General features: G+C 39.1%; 1 pseudogene; it reads right to left on the bottom strand.

The window, feature by feature from the left end:
• Window positions 1–12,501: 12,501 nt before the first annotated feature.
• Window positions 12,502–13,455, bottom strand: LOC133776943 (serine/arginine-rich splicing factor 3-like; annotated as a pseudogene).
• Between the last annotated feature and the right edge of the window lie 999 nt (window positions 13,456–14,454).

Raw genomic sequence — 14,454 nt, forward strand, 5'->3', positions numbered from 1 at the left:
AATAGGTTATTCAGTAATTGAGAAACGTTCACGTGTAGCATGAGAGCATAAGAGTCTGGGTTACCTAACATTGTTAGCCCTGTGTATGCGCAGTTCAAAAAGTTCACTTATAAAGTAGCTTCTTGTTCTTAGTGTGGTATATCAGCATTGTGCTGAGGTTATTTAAGTATGTGTATTTCATTCCTGTGCTGCTTTTCTGAAGTCTTGGATTACAGTTTTTCCAGTGTAATTAATTCAGCTGCACTTAACACTAACGACCATGTTGGTATAGAGCTGTCTAAGTCCTATACTATGGTTGAGGAAGATCTTCCATAGTTCTATGGTATTACACAGGGAACGCTATGACTGCAGGATCAGTCTTACTATACTGTTAGGTGCATGTATTCTCTTTCCATTAACTTATACTTGTCTATCTAGAATACAGGTTGCCCAGTCCACTGGTCATATACCAGGTTTGGACTTACGTTGCTGGGTTTGCAATAAGAATTGCTAGCCCCTCATCGTGCGAGTCGGAGTGGAGGTTTAATCAGTAAATGTCTCCACTCTGTATCACATTTACATTGGCTCATGCATATAACTACCTGCTGCTGATGTAGTTCTCCATCTTAAAGATTTCTAGTGGGTTTACCAGGTCATTACATCTTAATTTAATAACAAGCATTACTGCAGAGTGATTGTGTACAGGTATATGTTAGCTGTCAGGGTTTTTTTTAAACCTGTTGTGTGTGTGTGTTGTGGGGGTAGGATTAGGAAGGGGAACTGTTCAGGAATTTTCTGCACAAGCTGTGCAGACGAGCAGGTAACTCGCACTGCTCTGGCATTAATCCCAGGAACCACTAGCAGTAGTGGGGCGCCGCCAATTTAACATGCGCACAGGTGCTTCATGACAAACATTACTAGCATGGTCAACAGAATAATGTTCTGGCACTGTATTTTAAATGACATTAATTTATTAAATAAATTGTATATATTCAAAAAAAAAAAAAAAAGAAAGGAAGGGCCAGCGCCACGGCTCACTAGGCTAATCCTCCGTCTGCAGCGCCGGCATCCCAGGTTCTAGTCCCGGTTGGAGCGCCGGATTCTGTCCCGGTTGTTCCTCTTCTGATCCAGCTCTCCGCTGTGGCCTGGGAAGGCAGTGGAGTGTGGTCCAAGTGCTTGGGCCCTGTACCCGCATGGGAGACCAGGAGGAAGCACCCTGCTCCTGGCTTCGGATCGGTGCAGCGCACCGGCCATAGTGGCCATTTGGGGGGTGAACCAATGGAAAAGGAAGACCTTTCTCTCTGTCTCTCTCTTTCTCTAACTCTGCCTGTCAACAACAACAAAAAAAAAAAAAAAAAAAAAAAGAAGGAAGAAAGGGACTTGAGGGAGGAGGGAGGAAGAGTGGTAGGGAACTATGCATATCTTTAGAATTTTACATGGAAATACATGAAATCCATTCTCTTTATAGTAAAAAAAAAACTAATACAATTTTTAAAGGTTTTTTTTTTCATTTTTATTTATTTGAGAGGTAGATTGACAGACCATGAGAGGGAGAGACAGAGAGAGGTCTTCCTTCTGTTTTTCACTCCCCAGATGGCCACAATGGCCGGAGCTACGCTGATCCGAAGCCTGGAGCCAGGTGCTTCCTCCTGGTCTCCCATGCGGGTGTAGGGACCCAAGCACTTGGGCCATCTTCTGTTTTCCCAGGCCATAGGTGAGAGCTGTATTGGAAGAGGAGCAGCTGGGACAAAAACTGGTGCCGATATGGGATGCCGGCACCACATGTGGAAGATTAACTTACTGAGCCATGGCGCCAGCCCCAATACAAAATTTTTAAAACTTGATTGTCATGTAAGATGGAGATAAAAATGAAACATGGTAAATATGGTTAATAATAATGGATTATATTTTCCAAAATTGTTGAGAAGATAGATTTAAGTAGTTCTCAAAATATATGCGAGGTGATATTAAACCCATTTCTTTAGCCATTTCATAATTCATACATATTTCAAAGACAATATATACAGTGCTACTTCAAAAATTTTTGTAAAATGAAACATTTTTGGTTCAGAAAAGCTTCAAATTCATATATAGTTTTTATAACATTTTCAGTGACTTTTTAAAAGATCCTGTTATATGTATGGTTTTCAAGTTTTCATGTACCAAAATAAATGCACTTTTAAATTCCATCTTCTTCAAACTTTTTGAAATACCTATAGTACATAATAAATGAAAATATAATGTTCACTTTAAATTTTAATTAAATGTTTTTATCAAATGAATAAATAATAAAATCAGAAAAGATTGAGTGATCTTAAGCCTGGAGGTCTTTTTTGTAGCTGATGTTTTAAAGAACTCACTCATCTTGTGGAGACTGGATAGTAGAGGGGTAAGAATAAATGGTAAGATCCAGTTAGGAAACTAATCAGGTTGGCTGTTCCATCACTGACTGAGCTGATCATTTTCTGATGGCATTGTGAATGTTGTCCTCCATGTCTCCTACTTTTCTGTTGATTGATTGCTATTACAAGCAACACTGTGAGGAACATCCTGTGCAGATGTCTTTGTGGTCTGTTCCTTTTGTTTCCTTAGAATAAACCCCCAGAAATGAAATTACACAGCACAGCTCCTATTGTTGTGGCCACCTGGGAAGTGAACCAGAAGATGGAAGACCTCTCTCTCTGTCTCTACTTCTCTCTCTAACTCTGCCTTTCAATAAATAAAATAAATCTTTAAAAAAAGAAATTACTTTATCAAAAGGTGTTTTTAGCTTAGTCTCTCATCACACAAGGCATCCTACCCTTTGGAGTCATGATGCTTCTGCTGTGACCATTTGAGATGGATCCTGACTTCCTGTCTTTCTACTAGAAACCATAGTTTGAGCATTACTAATAGCCACAGCTGACAAGGGAAGTTTTTCTTTTCCAGAAAATGGTACTATGCTTGGGGCTGGAGCTGTGGTATAGGAGGTAAAGACTCTGCCTGCAGTGCTGGCATCCATGTGGGCACTGGTTCGAGTCCCAGCTGCTCCACTTCTGATCCAGCTCTCGGCTATGGCATGGGAAGGGAATAGAAGATGGCCCAAGTGTTTGGGCTCCTGCACCCACGAGGGAGACCTAGAACAGGCTCTTGGCTCCTGGCTTCATTCAGATTGGTAAAGCTCCAGCCGTTGTGGCCATCTGGGGAGTGAACAAGTGAATAGAAGACTCTCTCTGCCTCTGCCTCTCTAACTCTGCCTTTCAAACAAAATAAATTTTTAAAATGTTACCATAATAATGTAAAATTGAAGATAGAGTTTTATTAAAAAGTATTTTGTGAAGCCTAAACATATATGGACTCCACAACAGTAAGCATAATTAATTGGTCAGGTAAATAATTAGTTGATGCAACTGCAAATATCAAGGTAGCCTTACAAAATAGGTTAAAAGGGGAATAAACATAATGATAGAATATAGGCAGCAGTTTGTCATCACTGCATTAGTTAATTTGAGAAGCTTTTATATGTCAGTAGAACAAAGTGGCTAGATTAGGAAAGAAAGAGGGAGCCCTTAGTTAAATTTGAAGTTCTGCTAAACAACATAATTTTTGGTTTGGCTATGTTCCACACAGTATTAGGGCATCCTGCATTTTATCCGACAGACCCATTCTTGTAGCTGTGCAATTATCACATTGCATATACATATTGTCTTCCAGTGAAACATGTTTAACTTAAGCCTATAAAACTTAGCTTTAAATCTATGTTTCTGAAGAATTCTTAGGCTATAGAGTAAAACATTCAAGGATAATCTAAGAGAATCCAGAAAAAAAAGATGACAGTGAGGTGGGTTTGGTGCAACTGGCCTTTGTTTCCAGTAGGTCAATAAAATATTAAAGGGAATGTACAAGACTAAATGACAGAAATGAGCAAAGAATAGACCCAGTCATTTGACCTGCTTTGTATCTTGGACATGTGTGACATGTGGAGAAATTGAAGTAATCATTGCTCATTAAATTGAACAGAAATGCATGGCTGAAAAAAATAAATATTCATGAAATGATAACTGTGATTCTCATATAATGTTCTTATATTAGAAAAAAAGTAATACTTGTTTCCATGATGAGATCTGATGAGTCTTAAAATTAATAGAAAATATGTACTATGAAAACAACTATGCATTGATTTAAATATTTTTGCAGAAATACTTATCTTTCAATTCCATGTTTCTAAAATCTTCTCAATGTGCCCTTGTTTATATATGCTAAGAAATCTCCCCTGAACGTCATGTTGTTTTTGTACCACCCAGTGTTGAAGGTGAGTCCTGTTTGACTTGTTTTCAGGTTGTAGATTATGATTAAAAAGAAATAAAATAGCATATTTGCAGGTGTTAAATTCTGGATGTTTTTGTTTTCAAATATTTATTTATTTATTTATTTATTTATTTATTTATTTATTTTAGGTTTGGTCCAGCCCTGGCCATCATAGCCAGGGGAAGTTAACCAGTGGATGGAATATCATTCTCTCTCTTTTTTTTTTTTGGACAGGCAGAGTGGATAGTGAGAGAGAGACAGAGAGAAAAGTCTTCCTTTTTTGCCATTGGTTCAGCCTCCAATGGCTGCTGGGGCTGGCGCATCATGCTGATCCGAAGCCAGGAGCCAGGTGCTTCTCCTGGTCTCCCATGCGGGTGCAGGGCCCAAGGACTTGGGCCATCCTCCACTGCCTTCCCGGGCCATAGCAGGGAGCTGGCCTGGAAGAGGGGCAACTGGGATAGAATCCGGTGCCCCAACTGGGACTAGAACCCGGTGTGCCGGCACCACAAGGCAGAGGATTAGCCTGTTAAGCCATGGTGCTGGCCTTATTTATTTATTTGAAAGGCAAAGTAACAGACAATGTGAGAGAGAGATCTTCCATCTGCTGGCTCACTCCCCAAATGGCCACAATAGCTGGAGATGGGCTAATATGAAGCCAGGATCAAGGAGCTTTTGGGCCTCCCATGTGGATGCAGGGGACCAAGTACTTGAGCAATCTTCCACTGCTTTCCCAGGTGCATTAGAGGGAGCTGGATCAGAAGCAAAGCACCTAGGACTCAACCCAGTGCCCATATGGGATGCTAGCACTACAAGCAACAACTTTACTCACAACACTGTGCCAGCCCCAAAGTTTTGGACTTATAAGACAGAAATTTCACTGATTTCAAGCTAAAAATATTTGTCATCCATTCTCTCAAAGAGACTTGGCACTGTTTAGCAATAAACCCAGAGCACCCAACTTTACTATTCAGGTTGCCTGTCTATGCTGAGGTACATGCATTGCCAGCAGTCACTTCCTTGTGAAATTGGATTGTATTTAAAAACAAAGAAAAAGAAACCCCAGCCCTGTCCACAAACATGAAATTTAAAATAAATACATAAACCTTCAAATGCAACAGTCCATAGTTTCTTGCAGTTTCATGTTGTAAATTTTCAAAAACATAAAAAACCAAGAATAAAATGAAGAACAATAAGACAAAAAGAAAATACTTAGCAATACTGCTAGTGACAATAATGTTAACATTTTAGTTATATACCCTCTACAAATTGTGTTCTTTCAAATTGTGACCCAAGCACACAGGCCCCCATCACCATCTTAATAAACACTTAGAAATCTGGACTCTTTTGTAGAAAAGTGCTAATCTAACCCAGCCCTCATTTGACAAGAGCTGGGAGTCTCCAATTGTACACTGATTTATCCTAGTAAAAGGGAAAGAGAGCCAAGGCAAAACAGTCAAAATGAAGACAACTCTGATCATCGAGATTTCAGATAGTGAAGTTTAGAGCTGTTCTCATGGATCATCCACACATACATAATTATTTTTCACTTTCATTAATTTCCCAAATAAAGGCAAAATGCTGTCAATAAGCTTTTGGAAGGGCATTACAGAGTGTATTAACCAACTTTGCATGGGAGTATAATCTACACATTTCATTTCTCCAAGGTGGGACAGTGAACATATTTAACTAGCAAAAGGTCTGAATCAGGATTTCTAATACTCACTAAAAACACTTTAGAAGAAATATTTGCTTAACTTTATTTTTTGATGGTCAAGTAGCATAAAGCTCTAAAGAAAAAGAGTACTTTGAATTCATTGCCATTCTCACAGTGTTCTAAATGCTTCACTCTGGCTCTAAAACCAAACTACATCACAACAATTGTCAATCTCGATAAGTACTCAGAATATAAGTCAATGATGCACCGAGATTTGATTAGCCATATTGATAATTTTAAAAGAATTGGAAATAAAATACTAGGGACGGAGGAAGCAGATAGCATGGTAAAAATAGTCTTAGACTGGGGCCAGCACTGTGGTGTAGTGGGTAAAGCTAATGCCTGTAACCGCCGGCTTCCCATATGGACACCAGTTTGAGTCCTGGCTGCTCCATTTCTGATCCAGCTCTCTGCTATGGCCTGGGAAACCAGTAGGGGATGGCCCAAGTCCCTGAGCCCCTGCACCCGCATGGGGACCAAGAGGAAGCTGCTAGCTCCTGGTTCCTGGCTTCAAATCAGCGCAGCTCTGCCCATTGTGGCCAATTGAGGAGTGAACCAGCGGATGGAAGGCCTCTGTCTCTCTCTGCCTCTCCTCTCTCTGTGTAAATCTGACTTTCAAATAAATAAATAGATAAATAAATCTTTTAAAAATAGCCTTCAATTAGTCCTGTATATAGTTCACATTCACCAATAGGCATACAGGCAAACCTCTAAGGTAAACCTTTAAGCTACACTTGTTTATTTTCTTATATTTAATTTTTTCTATGCTTTGAATCTTATTTAAGAACAAATCTTTTGAAGGCATATACTCATTCTATCACTTGAGTGTTTATGGTTCTCACCACATTCAGAATTTTCAGATCTCTCTTTGACAGTTTTTATTGCCCTCTTATCCAGGTTAGTTGGAAGCATCACTTTACACTCCAAACTCAATTTTTCCCATACTTATAGTTTCTTTCTTAAAGATTTTGCTATTTTCTTAATAACTTGGATTTTATAATAGCATCCAGAACTTGTATTTTATTTTTTATTTTTATTTATTTTCATTTTACCTGAAAGGCAGAGACAGAAGAGAGAAAAAAGATCTCCTATCAGCTGGCACACTCCCCCAAATACCCATAGCAGCCTAGGATGAATGAAACTCAAGTCACTTGAAACTATCTTGGTCTTCCATGTGGATAGCAAAGATCCAGGTACTCAGTCAGCACCTGCTGCTTCCCAGATTGCACATTAGTATGGTGTGAGCTTGGACTCAAGCCATGTACTCTAATATGGTATGCACGTATCCAAAGTGGCATCTTAACTGCCATGCCAATCACCTGCCCAAAGTCCTTTACAAATATATTGAACTGGGGCCGGTGCTGTGGCATAGTGGGTAAGGCCGCTGCCTGCAGTGCTGTCATCCCATATGGGCGCCAGTTCTAGTCCCGACTGCTCCACTTCTGATCCAGCTCTCTGCTATGCCCTGAGAAAGCAGAAGTTGGCCCAGGTACCTGGGCCCTTCACCCACATGGGAGACCCAGAAAACACACAAGGCTCCTGACTCCTGTTTTTGGATTGGTGCAGCTCCAGCCAATGCTGCCAATTGGGGAGTGAACCAGCAGATGGAAGACCTCTCTCTCTCTCTGCCTCTCCTCTCTCTGTGTAACTCTGACTTTCAAGTAAATAAAGAAATCCTTAAAAAATATATTGAACTAAAAACAAACAAACAAAAAATATATTGAACTAACTGGTGACTAACTTACTCAAGGGAAAATGCATATTTGAAATTATAAATACTAGTAAAGTGATGTGGGCAAGCCACACCTGTCGAACGGAACCTGAAGGAGGGAGTGGGAATGAAAAGAGGGACAAGGTCGCAGAGAATGGAGCCAAGACAACAAGGCTGATCAAGGCTCGTTTATTCCAGCGTCTCAGTGATATTTTATACATAACCAGCTGCAGCTCAAGGCAACACAGAAGTGAACAACACAGGCAAGCAACTTATCAGGCTTTCTGCAACACAATCATAACGTAGTTAATTTTAGCGGAGTGTTCTTATTTGATCATTCTCCTAGAGCATGGGAATAGGTGACTTTTTTTCCTCCCAGGAATTCCACAAGCCAAGACTGACCTTGACTTGTCTATGACGTGTTTATGGGCTGCCTACAGTAAAGGAGACTATTTCATGTGCTTTGAGTGATGAATACTAGGGGTTCAGTATATTATAGCAAAAAGTTCTTACTGCCTGTATGCACGTGTTTGTCACTGTGTATTTGGGTACCTTTTTGAACATAAAGGAAAAGTATATTTCCAATTACACATTATAGTTTCATTTGAGCAATGCGACTGAGTGCTGGTGAATAGGATGTGGTCAGAGGTAATCAATTCTGAATCTGATACTTCAAAGATGCAACCCTTTCTTCTTTGTCTTGTAATCTACTTGGTAGATCAGCCACAGATGCTTATGCAGCAGAAGGAACTTCGATGTTGGATCTACTGCCTGGGCAGGAACTTCAGTTATGGCTTCCCTACATGGCAGTGGGTGAGACATGAGGGAACTTAAGAAAATTCATGGAAAGTGAATTGAAAGCATGAGTTTGTTTTGATATATGTGTTCTTTGCAAAAAAGGCATTTTTGTAATATATGGAAAGTACATAAGGTGAAAAATACATTTTTATGAATTTCAAATTGCAGTTGCACCAAAATAAAGCCATATATTTAATTCTGTTTTATGAACCTTTAAAATGTTTTTATATTTGTTTCTTCGAAACTTAAAGCAACAAAGAGAACTACTTCCATCCTCTGGATCATACCCCAGATGTTTGCAACAGCCAGGACTGGGCCATTCTGAATTCAAGACCAAGAAACTCCATCTGGGTCTCCAATGTGGGTGGCAGTAATCCAACCACTTAGGACATCATCTTCTGCCTCCCAGTAGAATTAGTATGAAAATGGATGAGAAGCAGAGGTAGGACTTGATCCCAGCACTCTGTTGTGACATCTCAAATGGTGCCTTAACCTGTTACACCTCAAACCAGCTATTCTTTGAATGTTTTGAAGTACTTGCATACTTTTATTTTACCAAGTATCTGATATTCCAGGTGTGACTTATTACCTCCACAGTATCTACTTTCTCTGTCCAGCAGAGAATATCATGAAAAGATGATTGTGAAAAGAAATATTAGCAAAGACAAAACAAATCTTGAAATATGAAGATTAATAAGGAAATATATTTCAGAGGATTGAAACTTGAGATGGTTTTTCTAGCAGGGGCAAATATCTGATAAAATGCTTATTTAGTAGATAGAAATTGTGTGATAGCAGATGACTCCATGAAATAAATCTAAGACAATAGTGTTCAGCAATGTGATGATTTCTAGGATGGGAAAATTTGTTTTCAAGCCTCAAAATTAAGCAACCAATATACTGAGACTTTGACAATGAAAATCGAGTAAGACTTTTTAGGAAAATAGTATGCTATAATTTAAGGACCACATTGAAGGAAAGGCTTTTTTACCACCATTTTCCCACTGTTCTAAGGACATTCCCTTTAATTTGAGACGAAGAATCATGAACAGGAGAGAAGGAATAAAAATATGGTTCATATCTGTCATGCAAATTACTTCTAACAAGGTACTGTTTGGAATCAAAGTGACAAAAGGCCCACTGGGTCTTTGAAGATTTTGTTTAATAAACCATGAGCCTTAATTTACTTGCCATTACCAAAAACCTTGATGAGGCTGGAGCCATGGCAGAATTTGTATAAGGTGGTATCAAGATCACTATTTCACAGTGGTTTCTCAATGTCAGGAAATACCTCCTCAAAATGACTAAATAACTACAGTGCCAATACACATAACCACAAAAATATATTTTTAAAAAAGTGAGAAATATTCCAGGTCCAAAATCCCTAACAAAAGTGAAGTATTCACAGCAGACTCGTAGAATGGCACATGTCCTAAACAGCACTATGGCCTCAGATGCAGCCCTTAAGGCATTCGGATCTGGCTAAAAAGTCCTTGAGAGATTCTCAGGCATGGAAAGCTAAGACACTGTGGCAAAAAAAAAAGACCTAAATGAAAGATCTCTGTTAGTGAAATCCCAGTGGAAAGAATGGGCCATCAAAGAAGGAGGTACCTTTCTCTGAAGGGAGGAGGTAACTTCCACTTTGACTATGGCCATATCTAAATAAGATCAGAGTTGGTGAACTCAAGAGGTTTCCATAGCCTTGGCAGCTCATGACAAGAGGCCTCAGGTGATTACTGACATCATAAATAAGAGTGTCAATTGTTAAACCAACAACAGGTGTCACTGTGCACTTACTCCCCATGTAGGATCTCCATCCTTAATGTGTTGTGCTATGTGAATTAATGGTGAAACTAATACTAAAACAATTCTCTATACTTTGTGTGTCTGTGTGGGTACAAACTGTTGAAATCTTAGTAAATACTAAGCAGATCTTCTGTATATAAAGATAATTGAAATAAATTGTGATGAAGAATGGGATGGGAGAGGGAGTGGGAGATGGGATGGTTGAGGGTGGGAGGGAGGTTATGGAGAGAAAAAGCCACTATAATCCAAAAGTTGTACTTTGGAAATTTATATTTATTAAATAAAAGTTAAAAAAGAAAGTGAAGTATTCATCCAGCGGAGAAATTTGGTGGGATGCCTTTAGGAGAAAAGCTGAAATCAGGGGGATGTGGTAAAGGATTGTTGGTTTTCTGGAAGGTACATTGATGCTGGTGGGGCCTAGGAAGTAACTCACACAAGTTACCAGCTCATGCACTTATTTAATAGCCAAGAAATACGATGAGGAAGATCCACTGGGAAGAGAATCCAGTGTGAATGCTAGCAAAACTAAAAGCAAAGTAAAGAAAGTTCAAATATATGATGAAAAGAATAAGAGAAAGGAAGCTTCCAGAAAACAGACAGGATCCATCTTTTAGTACAATTTGTAAACAAAATACAACACCATAGAATCATGATGCTAGAAGATTCTTCCTTGCCTGTCCACTAACAACCTACATAAAGCATAAAAGCCACTGTGCTCCAACATGAACGTGGTACAGGCACAGTAGCAATGCACCCACAGAGCAACAGAATAAAAAAGCAACATGAAGAAACAAGAAAGACATTATCACAAAACATGAAAAAAAATCTAGCATTGCAAGGTGATCTGACATAGTAAAACATTAGATTGTGAAAAGACAAAATGGTCAGAACAACTCAAGTAATAGACAAAAATGTAAATACCAAAAAGGAAAATAATTAGAATTCAGTAAAAAAAGAATTAGAGAAGAAAAAAATGACTATAGAAAGGAAAATTAAACTGAAGGTAATACAAGAGTGAAGATAAAGAAAACATATTTGAGGGATCGGTGCTGTGGTGTAGTGGGCAAAGCTGCTGCCTGCAGTGTCAGCATCCCATATGGGCACCAGTTTGAGTCCAGCTGCTCCACTTCTGATCAAGTTCTCTGAGATGGCCTGAGAAAGCAGGAAAACATCGAAAGTCCTTGGGTCCTGCACCCACATGGGAGACCAGGAAGAAGCTCCAGGCTTCTGGCTTTGGATCAGCACAGCTCCAGCCATTGTGGCCATTTGGGGAGTGAACCAGTGGATTGGAGACCTCTCTCTACCTCTCTCACTATCACTCTGCCTTTCAAATAAATAAATCTTTTTTTAAAAAAGAAAACAGATTTGAGAGGATACCAAGGTTGTACATAGAGAAGATAATTTAGCAATGGTGACAACACAGATGCAAGTTGAAACAATGGAACAGAACACATACTGAAAATCTAGAGTTAAAACACTTTAAGTGCAAAATATACTTGATCACCTATGTTTATGCAGTGCAAATGTGTTTAAGATTCAAACATTCAAAACTTAGACATGTTCTTATAAAACATAACATTGAAAACTTAGACATGTTCTTATAAAAGTATTGAATGTGTAAAGCAAAGGAAGATATTATGGTTATCTAGAAAGCTAGGCACTGATGAGGAAAATGAATGGTAATGAGGGGTTTCAAATTATCTGAAATTACAGAAAGAAAATGTAAAACCATAAAACACCTCTTAAACAGATGTGCTTAATGAGAATCTTTTTTAAAATTACACTTCACAAAGACATTTATAATTTTTTAACCAAAACTTTAATCCCAAGGATTCTCACAAAAACATATTACAAATGACAGCATGAAAAAAAAATCTTGCACAGTAACTCAAAGTTCAGCAGCTCTACAATGTACCCTTAAACTGGCAGGACATTGGTATTTTCTGAAATCTCAAATTTCCCAATAAATACTGTTATATAAACAGCTATGTATTCTATATTGCAATTACATAAGGAACTTATCACCTAGGCAAAGGTAAACTTCCTCGAAACTTACTAGATTCTAGACCAACTAAGACAACCTCTGCCCAGAGTTAAGACTAGCTGGGTTTTTCCAAAAACCTCTAATCTATTTTAACGGTGCAGCTTTTTATTTTTACCTGCTGGCTTGCGTCACAGCAGCTCCTAAAGACTGCTTGCTCATCTACAGCTTCATACTATATACCAGCCGAGGGAAAAAGGACATTTTAGTTCAGTTTTTGACAGTGCTGTTTCTACAATATTAAAACGTCACACTTTGTTTAGCTGGGCAGGATTCAGAGGTCATCAGTCTTTGCAAGACTAAAGCTCAAAAGTAAATTCAACCTTGCTTAAGGGAACATTGTAAAGTAACAATTCTTGGTATCACATGCCTCATATGATCCATTTCAAACCATAGAGAATGACAGCTTTTTGTGTGTCACTGTTCCAAGAGACAAATTTGAACAGCTAAAACATCTTAAAAATGCACCAAGCTTATGAAGTCTCAAACAAAACTTGAATTTTCTGTACAAACTCCTGTCAAATGAAGTTATTTCCTGTACACCACTTCTCTTGCAAACGGATCTTCTATTTTCTTTCATTTGACCTAGATCGGCTACGAGACCTAGAGAAGGATCGGGACGGCTTGTGATTTCTCTCCCGAGACAGTGATCTTTCTCTTCTCCTATCTCTAGAAAGGGACCTGCTACGGCTGCGAGAGAAGCTTCTCCTTCTTGGAGATCTGTGGCGAGGTGGAGGACTCCTCCTATGATAATCATCTCGAGGGCAACAACCCCAAGAGGGAGGTGGGCCACGATTTCGACTTCCCTTTTCACCATTCGACAGTTCCACTCTTACACGGCAGGCACACAGCGTTCGTCCATCTAGCTCTCGGGCGGCATCAGCAGCATCCAGGGGGTCTTCAAACTCAACAAAAGTGAAGCCAGGAGGGTTTCTTGCAACCCACACACTTCGGAGTGGTCCATAATAGCCAAAGGCCCGTTCAAATTCGGTCTAGTTGCCATTGTTTCCAAGATTACCTACATACACCTTACAGTCCAATGGACAGGAATCACGATGCATTTCTAAATCTTAGGTTAGAAGCGCGGAGGCTCAACTCCACAAGCTCCCAAGGATCTTCCCGCTCTGCACTACTCCGCTCCGGCCCGGCTCCCGCAGATACTCCCTCTCCTTCGGCGTCCACGAATGGCCGACATTTATAATTTTATTACTTTTTTCTGTACGATAAAAGCCATGTCTTTAACATGGTTTCAAGGACACAATTATACTAATACCCTTATGGATTAGGATTAATTTAAATTTTATTTATTGAAAGAGAGAGAGAGAGAGAGATTGATTTATCTTCCATCTGCTGGTTGACTTACCCAAAATGGCCAGCATTGCTCCAGGTCAAATCCAGGCATGTGGAACTCCACCCAGGGTTCCCACATGTGTGGCAGGAGATCAACCACATGGGCCATCTACTACCTTCCCAGGTACATTGGAATCAGAGAACCTTATTGGCCCTTAGATATGGAGTGCCTGCATTTCCTGCGGTGGTTAACCCAATGTACCACAACAGCAACTCCAGATTATTTTAATTTTACATATGGGTCTTTCATTGATCTTCCAGCTATGGAATTCTACAATAGAAAAGCATTTATCTTTCAGATTATCCAGATCCAAACATGTGTAGCATACTATTAGGGAATTGGATGTCATATTTGTTAAAATTCCAATGCCCTGAAAGCCACTCTAGAAATAATGGTATTTAGGAAAAAGGCCTCATTATTTTAATTTAGGCATAATTTTTATTAAAAGGCATCTGTTTAAAAGATGACTATAGCTGAAGAAAGAACCTAGGCTAAACAACTTTAAGTCTGGAAAAATATTTTTAATTGTATTTAAAGTATGCAGTTTTCATATAATTCATATATACAGATTTTGGAACATATTTTAACTTGATTAATACAGGCAGGCTGTCAGTTATTTATGATGCCATTTCCATGGCTTAAATCCCCAAACACAAGCCACCTCTCTCCTATTCACAACCTTTTCTGCTTTTAGTAGTAACTGTTATCCATAGTTTTCATTTTAAAATAAATGACAAAAGCAGTAGGAATACTCCTTGAAAACATAA

The sequence above is a fragment of the Lepus europaeus genome, chromosome 18 (assembly GCF_033115175.1).
Source record: "Lepus europaeus isolate LE1 chromosome 18, mLepTim1.pri, whole genome shotgun sequence".
Lineage (NCBI taxonomy): Eukaryota > Metazoa > Chordata > Mammalia > Lagomorpha > Leporidae > Lepus > Lepus europaeus.